This window comes from Myotis lucifugus, unplaced genomic scaffold (genome assembly GCF_000147115.1).
Source record: "Myotis lucifugus unplaced genomic scaffold, Myoluc2.0 scaffold_29, whole genome shotgun sequence".
NCBI classification, from domain to species: domain Eukaryota; kingdom Metazoa; phylum Chordata; class Mammalia; order Chiroptera; family Vespertilionidae; genus Myotis; species Myotis lucifugus.
Window position 1 is genome coordinate 171,133 of NW_005871077.1, and position 11,750 is coordinate 182,882.

The following is an 11,750-nucleotide window of genomic DNA, read 5'->3' on the forward strand; positions in this document are numbered from 1 at the left end:
TTTTAGGATTTTTATGGTTTCACAACTTACATTGAAGTCTTTTATCCATTTTTAGTTTATTTTTTAGTACAATGTAAATTGGCGGTTTAGTTTCATTTTCTTGCATGTAATCTGTCCAACTTTTTCAACACCATTTATTGAAAAGACTCTCTTGACTCCATTGTATGCTCTTGCCTTCGTTGTCAAATATTAATTGAGCATAATGGCTTGGGTCAATTTCTGGGTTCTCTGATCGGTTCCATTGATCTATATGTCTGTTCTTGTACCAATATCAGGCTTTTTTGATTATGGTGGCTTTGTAGTATAACTTGATATCTGGTATTGTGATTCCTACAACTTTGTTCTTCTTTCTCAAGATTGCTGTGGCTATTCGGGGTCCTTTTTGGTTCCATATACATTTTTGGAGAGTTTGTTTTAGATCTGTGAAATATGCTGTGGGTATTTTAATAGGGAATGCATTGAATCTGTAGATTGCTTTGGGTAGTATGGACATTTTAATGATGTTAATTCTACCAATCCATGAACACATTATATTCTTCCACTTGTTTATATCTTCCTCTATCTCGTTTTTCAAAATCCTGTAGTTTATTGAATACAAGTCTTTTATCTCTTTGTTTAAGTTTATTCCTAAGTATCTTAATTGTTTTGTTGCAATGGTAAATGGGATTGTTTGTTTAGTTTCTCTTTTAATAATTCATTATTTGTGTATAAAAAAGCCATTGACTTCTGGATGTTGATTTTGTGTCCTACTACATTGCCAAGTTCATTCATTAAATCTAGTAGCTTTTTGGTGGAGTCTTTAGGGTCTTCTATTTATAATATCATGTCATCTGAAAATGAGAGTTTATTTCCTCCTTTTCAATTTGGATGGCTTTTATTTCTTCTTCTTGTCTGATCACTGTGGCTAGGACTTCCAGTACTGTGTTGAATAAGAGTGGTGAAAGTGGACATCCCTGTCTTGTCCTGTTCTTAGTGGAAATGGTTTTATTTTTTGCCAATTGAATATGATGTTCACTGTAGGTTTGTCACATATGAACTTTATTATGTTGAGATATGCTCCCCCTATTCCCACATTGCTGAAAGTTTTTATCAAAAATGGGTGTTGGATTTTGTCTAATGCTTTTTCTGTGTCTATTGATATGATCATGTGATATTTGTCTTTCAACTTGTTTATGTGATATATCACATTTATGGATTTGTGAATATTGTGCCAATCTTGCATCCTGTAACAAATGCCACTTGGTCATGGTGTATGATCTTTTTAATATATTGCTGAATCAGATTTGCTCAAGTTTTGTGGAGGATTTTAGCATCTATGTTCATCAGGGATATTGGTCTGTAATACTCTTTCTTTGTAATGTCTATCTGGTTTTGGAATTAGGATAATGCCTCATAAAAAAAACTTGGGAGTAATCCTCCTCTTGGATTTTTTGGAATAGTTTGAGTATAGGTGTTAATTCTTCTTTGAATGTTTGGTAAAACTCCCCTGTGAGAGCCATCCAGACCTGGGCTTTTGTTTGTTGGTAGTTTTTTTTTAATACTGCTTCTATTTCCTGAGTTGTTATTGGCCTATTTGGGTTTTCTGATTCTTTCTGATTCGGTTTTGGGATGTTGTATTTTTCTAGGAATTTGTCCATTTTGTCAAGATTGTCCAGCTCATTGGCATATAGTTGTTCATAGTATTTTCTCACAGTTCTTTTGTATTTCTGCAATGTCAGTTGTTACTTCATCACTTTTGTTTCTGATTTTATTTATTTGGGTCCTCTCTCTTTGTTTCTTTTTTTAAAATATAGTTTATTGATTTTTTACAGAGAAGAAGGGAAAGGGATAGAGAGTCAGAAACATCAATGAGAGAGAAACATCGATCAGCTGTCTCCTGCACACTCCCGACTGGGTATGTGCCCGCAATCAAGGTACATGCCCATGACCAGAATCAAACCTGGGACCCTTGAGTCTGCAGGCTGACACTCTATCCACTGAGCCAAACCCGTTAGGGCTCTCTTTGTTTCTTGATGAGTCTGGTTAGAGGTTCATCAATTTTGTTTATCTTTTCAAAGAATCAGCTCTTGGTTTCATTGATTTTTTATATTGTTTTTATAGTCTCAATGTCATTTATTTCTGCTCTGATTTTTATTATTTCCTTCCTTCTACTTACTCTGGGCTTTTCTTGTTGTTCTCTTTCTAATTCTTTAAGTTATAGGGTTAAGTAATTTATTGTTAATTTTTCTTTTGTGTGTGTTTTTGTTTTTTAGGTAGGTCTGTAGTTCTGTGAACTTCCCTCTCAGAACTGCTTTTGCTGTGTCCCAGAGATTTGGGATTGTTTTGTATTCATTTTCATTTGTTTCCAACAAATTTTTTATTTCTTTCTTTATCTCATTGGTAACCCAATCATTGCTTAATAGCATGCTATTCAGCCTCCAAGTGTTTGCTTTTCCGTCTTTTAGTTGTATTTTTGAAATGGTTGTTCGAGGCAGCAAACTCCGGTGTTTACCTATGCCGCCATCTTGAACTTGTAGAGACTTGTTTTGTGACCTAACATGTGGTCTTCTCTTCATGACTGACTTAAGTGCCCTTGAGAAGAATGTATATTCAGCAGCTTTGGAGTGAAGTGTTCTATAAATGTCAACTAAATCCATCTGATCCAGTGTGTCCTTTAAAGTCACTGTTTCCTGGGTAAGTTTTTAGCAGGGTGTTAAAATCCCCTACTATGACTATTATTATAGATTTCTTCCTTAAAGTCCTCTAAAAGTTTTTTTTATATATTTATGTGCTCTTATATTGTTTGCATATTATGTTTACCAGGGTTATATCCTCTTGTTGGCTTGATTCATTTAGTATTATGTAGTGTCCTTTGTTGTCTCTTGTGTTGGCCTTCATTTTGAAGTCTATTTTTCAGATATGAATATTGTTACCCCAACTTTTTTTTATGTTTCCATTTGCATGGACAATTTTTTTCCATCAATTTACTATTACCCTATGTGAGTCTTTTGTTCTGAGGTGGATCTCTTATAGACAGCATATGGCTGGGTCAATTTTTTTATCCGTCCAGCTACCCTATGTCTTTTGATTAGAGTATTTAATGAATTTATATTTAAGGTCATTTTTGATAAGTACTTATTTATTGCCATTTTAATTCTGTATGCCTATGTTTCTGTCTCTCTTTATTTCTTCTTATTACAGCAGTCCCTTTAGCATTTCTTGCAATGATGACTTGGTAGTGATAAACTCCTTTAGCCTTTTTTTTCCTGGGAAGCTCTTTATTTTAATGATAGCCTTGCTGGATATAGTAATTTTGGTTTCAGATACTTGCTTTTCATTTCCTTGAGTACTTTATGCCATTCCCTTCTGGCTTGTAGAATCTTTTATGAGAAATCAGTTGACAGCCTTATAGGAGCACCTTTGTAGTTAACAAATTGCTTTTTTCTTTCTGCCTTTAAGATTCTCTCTTTGTCTTTAGTTTTTATAACTTTAATTATGATGTGTCGGGGCATGGGCCTGTTTGGGTTCTTCTTGCTTGGGACTCTCTATGCCTCCTGAATTTTTGTGATTTTTCCCTTCACCAGGTTAGGGAAGTTTTCTGACATTATTTCTTCCTAGACATTCTCTATCCCTTGCTCACTTTCTTCCCCTTCTGGTACACCATTTATGCAAATATTGTTACATTTCATGTTGTCCCACAGCTCCCTTAAGCTGTCCTCCTGTTTTTCTATTTTTTTCTTTTTGATTCCGTGATTGAGTGATTTTTTTCTATCCAGTCTTCTAATTCACTGATCCAATTTTCAGCTTCCCCTGATATGCTGTGTATTCGTTCTAATGTGTTCTTTATCAGTACTATGCCATTCTTTATTTCCGACTGTTCTTTTTTCATAGTTACTACATCTTTTCTCATGCTGTTGAGCATTTTACCATCATTATTCTGAACTCTATATCAGATAAATTTCTTATCTCCATTTCATTTATCTCTTCTTCTGGATAATTCTCTTGTTCTTTCATTTGGGAATTGTTTGTTTGTTTGTTTGTTTGTTTGTCTCCCTATTCTGGCTGCCTCTTTGGGTTTGTGACTATGGTATTAAGTAGATATGCTATGCCTCCCAATTTCTAATGCAGAACAGTGTCAATTACTGTTTCTGACTAATTAGATCAGGCAAAGGCTCAAAGCTTCCAGAGACCTGTCTCTGCCTGCAGACTTATTGGATTCAGTCTTGAGTAGCTCTCTGGCAATCGTCCATAGGTGTGAGGAGAGGTTTTCCAACAGGGTGGGGCAAGTGCTTATGCCAGGAGGCTAATTGTTATTCTCAGTCTCTTAATAGGCCTCAGAAACTCAACACCATGGATCTAGGAGTTTTCCCATAGGGTAGATCAACTATACCAGGCAAAACCCACCTGGATAGCAAAGGTCTTCTTGAAAAATATGTCCTCCACAGAATGAGGGAATGACTCAGCACAGGAAACCATGGTGTCTGCCTTCTGAGATCTAACCCCAGAGTTCCCAACCCTGGCTTCTGCTCACACTGCTCCAGTCCACTCTACCCTTCCTCTGCTGGAGCACATGGTGAGTGGCTACACATGAATTTTGTGTATTGACCTCTTAAGAGGGTGCCTGCATTTCCAGCTGTCACTCCCTGGAAGACAGCAACCCTGCTGCTTTTCATAGCCAGATGTTATGTGGGCACCTTTCTCAGTTTTGGTGCTATCTGCTGGAGGGGCCCAGCTTGGGGATTAGATCACAGAGTTCTCAATGGCAGCCCCCCACAGCTGAGATATCTCTCCGGAACTTCCGCTGCTGTCTGTGGGAGCCAGGCCAACACTTTCACATCTCCACACTTCTTACAAATCTCTGTGTGGTCTTAACTTTCAGTCCTTGGTTATCAGGGTTCTCTCCAGCTAGTCTTCAGTTGATTATTCAGGATGTTGGTGTTTTCTTTTGTATTTTAATAGTAATTCCAGTTTGGTCCTTGGACCTTATCTGTGTAGCATCCACTTGCAGATATATCTCCTTAGACAAGAAAAACAAAGGGGAAAAATAAACAAATGGGAGTACATCAAACAAAAATGCTTGTGCACAGCACAAGAAACCATCAACAAAATAAAATGGAATGCACTGATTGGGAGAACATATTTGCCAATGATACATCTGACAAGGCCTTAATCCCCCAAATATAGAAAGAACTCATGAAACTGACCACCAGGAAGACAAACTATCCTATTAAAAAATGGGCAAAGAACCTGAATAGACACTTTTCTAAAGAGGACAATACAGATGACCGATAGACATATGAAAAGATGCTCAAACATCTTAGAAATTCAAATTAAAACCACAATGAGATAGCACCTCACTCCTGCCAGATTGGCTACCATCAATAAGTCAACAAACAACAAGTGCTGGTGAGGATGTGGAGAAAAGAGAACTCTTGTGCACTGGTGGTAGGAATGTAGACTGGTGCAACCACTGTGAAAAACAATATGGAGTTTCTGCAAAAAATTAAAAATGGAACTGCCTTTTGACCCAGCAATTCCACTTCTGGGAATATATCCAAGAATCCCAAAACACTAATTTGAAAGAATATATGCACCCCTATGTTCACTGCAGTGTTCTTTACTATAACCAAGATCTGAAAACAGCCCAAGTGTCAATGAGTAGATGAGAGCATTAAAAAAGCTGTGGTACAGCTGACTTTATCTGTGCCTGTGGCTCTGGAAGTTTTTCCACGGCCTCTCCTTAAGTCTGAGGAATTGCTAGTTAAAACACCAGGAAATTATGAAAGTAAGCATCAGAGAAAACCAACTAAGAAACTTCTTGAATCAAATGATTTAGACCCTGGATTTATGCCTAAGAAAGGGGATCTTGGCCTTTCTAAAAAGTGTTATGAAGCTGGTCACTTGGAGAATAACATTACTGAATCATGTGCTGCATCTCATTCTAAAAAGTTTGGTGGCGGCAATACCAAGATATTTGATAAACCAAGGAGGCAAAAACAACAAAGGCATGCTATAGCTAAGATGCATTGTAAAAGAGTGTAAAATGAAGACTCATCAAGAGAAACTCCAGGCTCAGAGTGAGACCTGATGACACACAGGATACTGCAAGTCTCAAGGAGGCTATTGAAGAGGGCATAGAAAATGACCACGGGATACCTGTATCTAAAAAAATGCAAGGTGAACGAGGTGGAGGAGCTGCACTCAAGGAGAAAGTTTGTCAGAACTGTGAGAAACTGGGTGAGCTGCTGTTATGTGAGGCTCAGTTCTGTGGGGCTTTCCACCTAGAGTGCCTTGGATTAACTAAGATGCCCAGAAGAAAATTTATCTGCAATGAATGTTGCACAGGAATCTATACCTGTTTTGTAAGTAAACAGAGTGGAGAAGATGTTAAAAGGTTCCCTCTGCCCTTGTGTGGAAAGTTTTACCATGAAGAGTGTGTCCAGAAGTACCCACCCACTGCCATGCAGAACAAGGGCTTTTGGTGCTCCCTCCACATGTGTATAACCTGCCATGTTGCTAATCCAGCCAGTGTTTCTGCATCTAAAGGTTGTTTGATGAAATGTGTCTGCTGCTCTGTGGCATCCCATGCCAATGACTTTTGTCTAGCTCAGCCGTGGGCAAACTACGGCCCGCGGGCCGGATCCGGCCCGTTTGAAATGAATAAAACTAAAAAAAAAAAGACCGTACCCTTTTATGTAATGATGTTTACTTTGAATTTATATTAGTTCACACAAACACTCCATCCATGCTTTTGTTCCAGCCCTCCGGTCCAGTTTAAGAACCCATTGTGGCCCTCGAGTCAAAAAGTTTGCCCACCCCTGGTCTAGCTGCTTGGTCAAAAATACTTGCATCTAGTAGTAACTTTTGTCTAGCTGCTTGGTCAAAAATACTTGCATCTAGTAGTATCATCTGTCCAAATCACTTTACACCCAGGCGGGGCTGCCGAAATCATGAGCGTGTTAACCTTAGCTGGTGTTTTGTATGCTCAGAACGAGGCAGCCTTCTATGCTGTGATTCTTGCCCTCTGCTTTTCATTGGGAATGCCTGAACATTGATATCCCTGAAGAAAACTAGTATTGCAATGACTGTAAGGCAGGCAGAAAGCCACATTACAGGGAAATTGTCTGGGTAAAAGTTGGATGATACAGGTGCTGGCCAGCTGAGATCTGCCATCCTTGAGCTGTACCTTCCAACATCGATAAGATGAGACATGCTGTGGGTGAGTTCCTTGTGCTCTTCTTTGGGTCTAATGACTATCTGTGGACTCACCAGGCCAGAGTCTTTCCCTACATGGAGGGGGATGTAAGAGCAAGGATAAGATGGGCGAAGGAGTGGATTGGACATATAAAAAAGCTCTTCTAGAAGCTGCAGCAAGGTTTGAGGAGGTAAAGGCCCAAAAAGAACTAAGACAGTTGCAGGAAGACCAAAAGAACGATAAAAACCACTGCCTTATCCTATCTAACAAAGAGGTAATATGCTAATTGACCCTCACACTGTCGCAAAGATGGCGGCGCCCACAGCCAATAAGGAGGGAATATGCTAATTGACTGTCACACCCTCAAAGATGGCGGTGCCCACAGCCAATAAGGAGGAAATATGCTAATTGATTGCCCCACCCTCAAATATGGCAGCACCCACAGCCACAAGATGGCAACACCCAGTCCCCTCTGCCCCACTGGGGTGGCAGGTGTGCAGCAAGGCCGGGCCCATCACAGAGTCCCCCAGTCCCCTCTGCCCCCCCAACCGCCCAGGGCCAGCCCGAGGAGCAGGCAAGCTTCAGATGGCGGCTGCCCAGCCGTCCAGGGCTGCCCTAGGCTCAGGTAACCAGGGCCAGCCAAGGCTTGCGCTGCCAGCAGTGGCAGCAGCAGAGGTGTGATGGGGGCATTGCCTTTCCCTGATAGCTGGGTCACCTCCCGCCCCGAAGTGCTCCCAGACTGTGAGAGGGGGCAGGCCGGGCTAAGGGACCCCCCCTCCAGTGCATGAATTTTCATGCACCGAGCCTCTAGTAAACATATAAAGGTGAACCGTCCTATTGGCCAGGTACAGATCTTCACTGCAGACTTTTCTGAAATTCCCCATTACAACTGTAAAGCTACTGATGATAATCCCTGTGGGATAGGCTCTGAGTGCATCAACCACATGCTGTTCCATGAATGCCACTCCATGGTATATCCTGCCGGAGGACGCTGCCTAAACCAGAGCTTTACTAAGTGCCAGTACCCAGAGGTGGAGTTTTTTCACACTTTATAGAGGGGCTGAGATCTTTGAACCAAAACAGATATTAAAAAGAGTGAAGTTGTGAATGAGTATGTGGGTGAGCTAATAGATGAAGAAGAACGCAGAGCTCGATTCCGTTATGCCCAAGAACATGATATCACTAATTTCTATATGCTCACCCTAGACAAAGATTGGATCATTGATGCTGGTCCCAAAGGAAACTATGCTCGGTTCATAAATCATTGCTGCCAGCCCAACTGTGAAGCATGGAAGTGGTCTGTGAATAGAGGTAACCGTGTTGGCCTTTTTGCCCTGAGTGACATGAAAGCAGGCACTGAACTTACCTTCAGCTACAACCTAGAATGTCTTGGGAATGGAAAGACTGTTTGCAAATGTGGAGCCCCAGACTGCAGAGGCTTTCAGGTGTAAGGCCAAAGGGACCTTCTAAACATTTGCATCGGGAATAGTGGTGTGGTCCTCCTGCCCTATCCAGTCTTTATTTTAAGACGATGTCTCTTTGAAATAATGACAGAGAATAGTTGTCATGGCCACTGGCAATTTGCTAAGTAAGCATTCTGATGATCAGTTTGGTGACACAGGAGAGTATCTTTGAGTACTGTTGGAGTGTTTTAAACAATCTGACATCTAACTGGGGATACCTTTCTAGCTCAGAAACCTGTAAATAGGAATCTGTAAAGTGGGTTATTTGCCACATTTTTATTGGTCTCAGCTGATCTTACTCATATTTCATAATAAGCTGTTTATATAACACTATCAATAAACATAGGATCCTAATCTTAAAAAAAAAGTGGTACAGAATGGAATATTATGTGGCCGTAAAAAAGACAGAATTCTTATCTTTTGGGACAGCATGGATGGACCTGGAAATTATTATGCTAAGTGAAATAAGGCAGTCAGAGAAAGACAAATAATATATGATCTCAGTTACATGTAGAATCTAATGGATAAAATAAAATAATGAACAAAATAGAAACAGAAGTATAGATATACTAGAGGCCTGGTGCACGAATTTGTGCACCAGTGGGTCACTCGGCCTGGCCTGCAAGATCGGGCCAAAACCAGCTCTCCAACATCCCCCAAGGGGTCCTGGATTGTGAAAGGGTGCAAGCCAGGCTGAGATACCCCACTGGCGCATGATCAGGGCTGGGGAGGGATGCGGGAGATTGGCCAGCCAGGGAGGGACCATGAAAGAGCTCCAGGGTGTGTCTGGCCTGTCTCACTCAGTCCAGATCGGCTGGACCCCAGCAGCAAGCTAACCTACCAGTTGGAGCGTCTGCCCCCAGGTGGTCAGTGCATGTCACAGTGACTGGTTGACTGGTTGACTGCCTGCCCCCTGGTGGTCAGTGCACATCATAGCGAGCGGTTGAGTGGCTTTGGCATATCATTAGCATATTATGCTTTGATTGGTTGAACAGATGACCGGACACTTAGCATATTAGGCCTTTATAATATAGTATGGAACAGACTGATAGTTGCCAGAGGCATGTGGGGAGGAGGGTACTGGATGAAAGAAGGTGAAGAGAATAGCCAAAGAGCATTAGACACTGACAACAGTGTGTTGATGGCCAGAGGAAAGTGGGGGTAGGGGTTACGTGAAGATGGGCAAAGGGGGGCGGGGTGGATTGGTAATAGTGTCAACAATTAAAATAAAGTAAAAAATTTTATCTTCCACTCTCTTTAGTTTGCAAGGTTTCCTTTTAGAAATTCTTGCCACGATCATTCTGCCATTCCTAGTCAATGTTCTTTTGCTACTCTCAGGATAACTTGAGCTAAAAACAAGTTGTTTCTTTTTAAAACTTTTCTAGGTTCTGGAAGCGAATGGAAGGTTACATTTCTTAGGGGATGGCATTGAAAATTCAATTATTTTGATAGATTTTGCAGTTACCATTCTGTATCTCTAAGGCATTTACATAGAATTGAAAAACAACGATCCAAATATTTGGAAAATGTATTTCCACTTAGGAAAATGAGATGCTCAATTGTTGATAAACAGACAACCAAGAGCCCTTGGTAAATATTTTCTTTTCTTTTTTTTATTTAATAGGATTAAGTTTAAAAGATAAAGAAAATTTTGCAGTCCAAAATAAGTGAAAATTATTTACTCTCTTTCAATGGAAGACTTGAGAATGGAATAGGTTATATCCATGCCTACAATCAGTGAAAATAATAAGAAAACCCACTTATTTAAGAACCTCACACTCTCAGAGGCATTAATTGCCCCCCCCCCCAAAGCCCTATGTTCTTCTTGTACTTAAATGTAGAAAGTGGAATTCTCTTCATCAATGAGAATGGAGTAGAAAGGGAACCACATTTTATATACTGATACTAAATGCAGGTTACTAATTTAGGTACTTCCTGGGCATGATCTCATTTAAAATAGAGAAGAATTGGTCAAATAGATAATCTCATGTAATAATAGGGTCTATCTAAATGGGCACAATTATACTGCAAGGACAATTTGGCAATTCACATCAAAAGCTTTATAATTTTGTATGCTCTTTGGATTATGTCCAAACAAGAATGTTTGGGAAAATGTTAGGAAAATTTTTGGTTAATTTAATTACGGTTCAATCACACAATAAAACATGTTATAGAATAATGGTTAATGATAGAAAACTGTTCATAAGATGTTAAATTGGAAAACAAGTTCTGAAGCACTATATACAGTGTGAGCACATTTTTTAAAATTATGAACACATAGCTTGCCACAATGAAAGATGACCAAACTTATACACACAAAATTATGATTGTTTCAACAAGTGATTACTACTGAATGGCAGAATAAGAATGATTTTTCTTGTCTCTATTGCTCATCTGTGTTTTCTACTCTATGTCACAACGAACATGAATTACTTTTTAAAAACAAAAACTAAGTGAAATAAGCCAGTCAGTGAAAGAAAAATACCACATGATCCACTCATTTATGGATAATAAAGAACATTATAAACTGATGAACAAAAATAGATACAGAGGCAGAGAAGCATCGAACAGACTGTCAAATGACAGCGGGAAGGCTGGGAAGGGTTGGGGGGACACAAGGGGGTGGGTAAGAGATCAACGGAAGGACTTGTATGCATGCATATAAGCATAACCAATGGATGCAAGACACTGCGAAGGGGGTGAGGGCATGTACAGGGAGGGGAAGGGGTAAGGGAGGCTGGGGGAAGGTCAATTGGAAAAAAAAAGGAGACATATGTACTACTATTTGTAATACTTTGAACAATTTTAAAAAAAAGAAAATGCAAAAAATAAAAATTTAAAAAAAAATAATAAAAATGCTCCCAATTAATTTTACTTTTTTATTATTTGGAAACTTCTAAGGCAGATATTCTTCCTTAATACTAACTTTGAAAGAGAGATCCTCAGTTTATGAATGTGATACATAAAATAAACTAGTATTTTTGACAAAATAAGAATCTTAGCTTCAACATCTAAAACACTATAAAATATTTTTAATCTAAAAAATATACATTTGTAATAGCTTTCAACTATAATTAATAAGAGTACAGTTTAATTAAAACATACTGAAGTGG

At 39.4% G+C, this 11,750-nt stretch overlaps 1 pseudogene; it reads left to right on the forward strand.

The window, feature by feature from the left end:
- Positions 1 to 6,149: 6,149 nt before the first annotated feature.
- LOC102423364 lies at positions 6,150 to 8,625 on the forward strand (annotated as a pseudogene).
- The last annotated feature ends 3,125 nt before the right edge of the window (positions 8,626 to 11,750 follow it).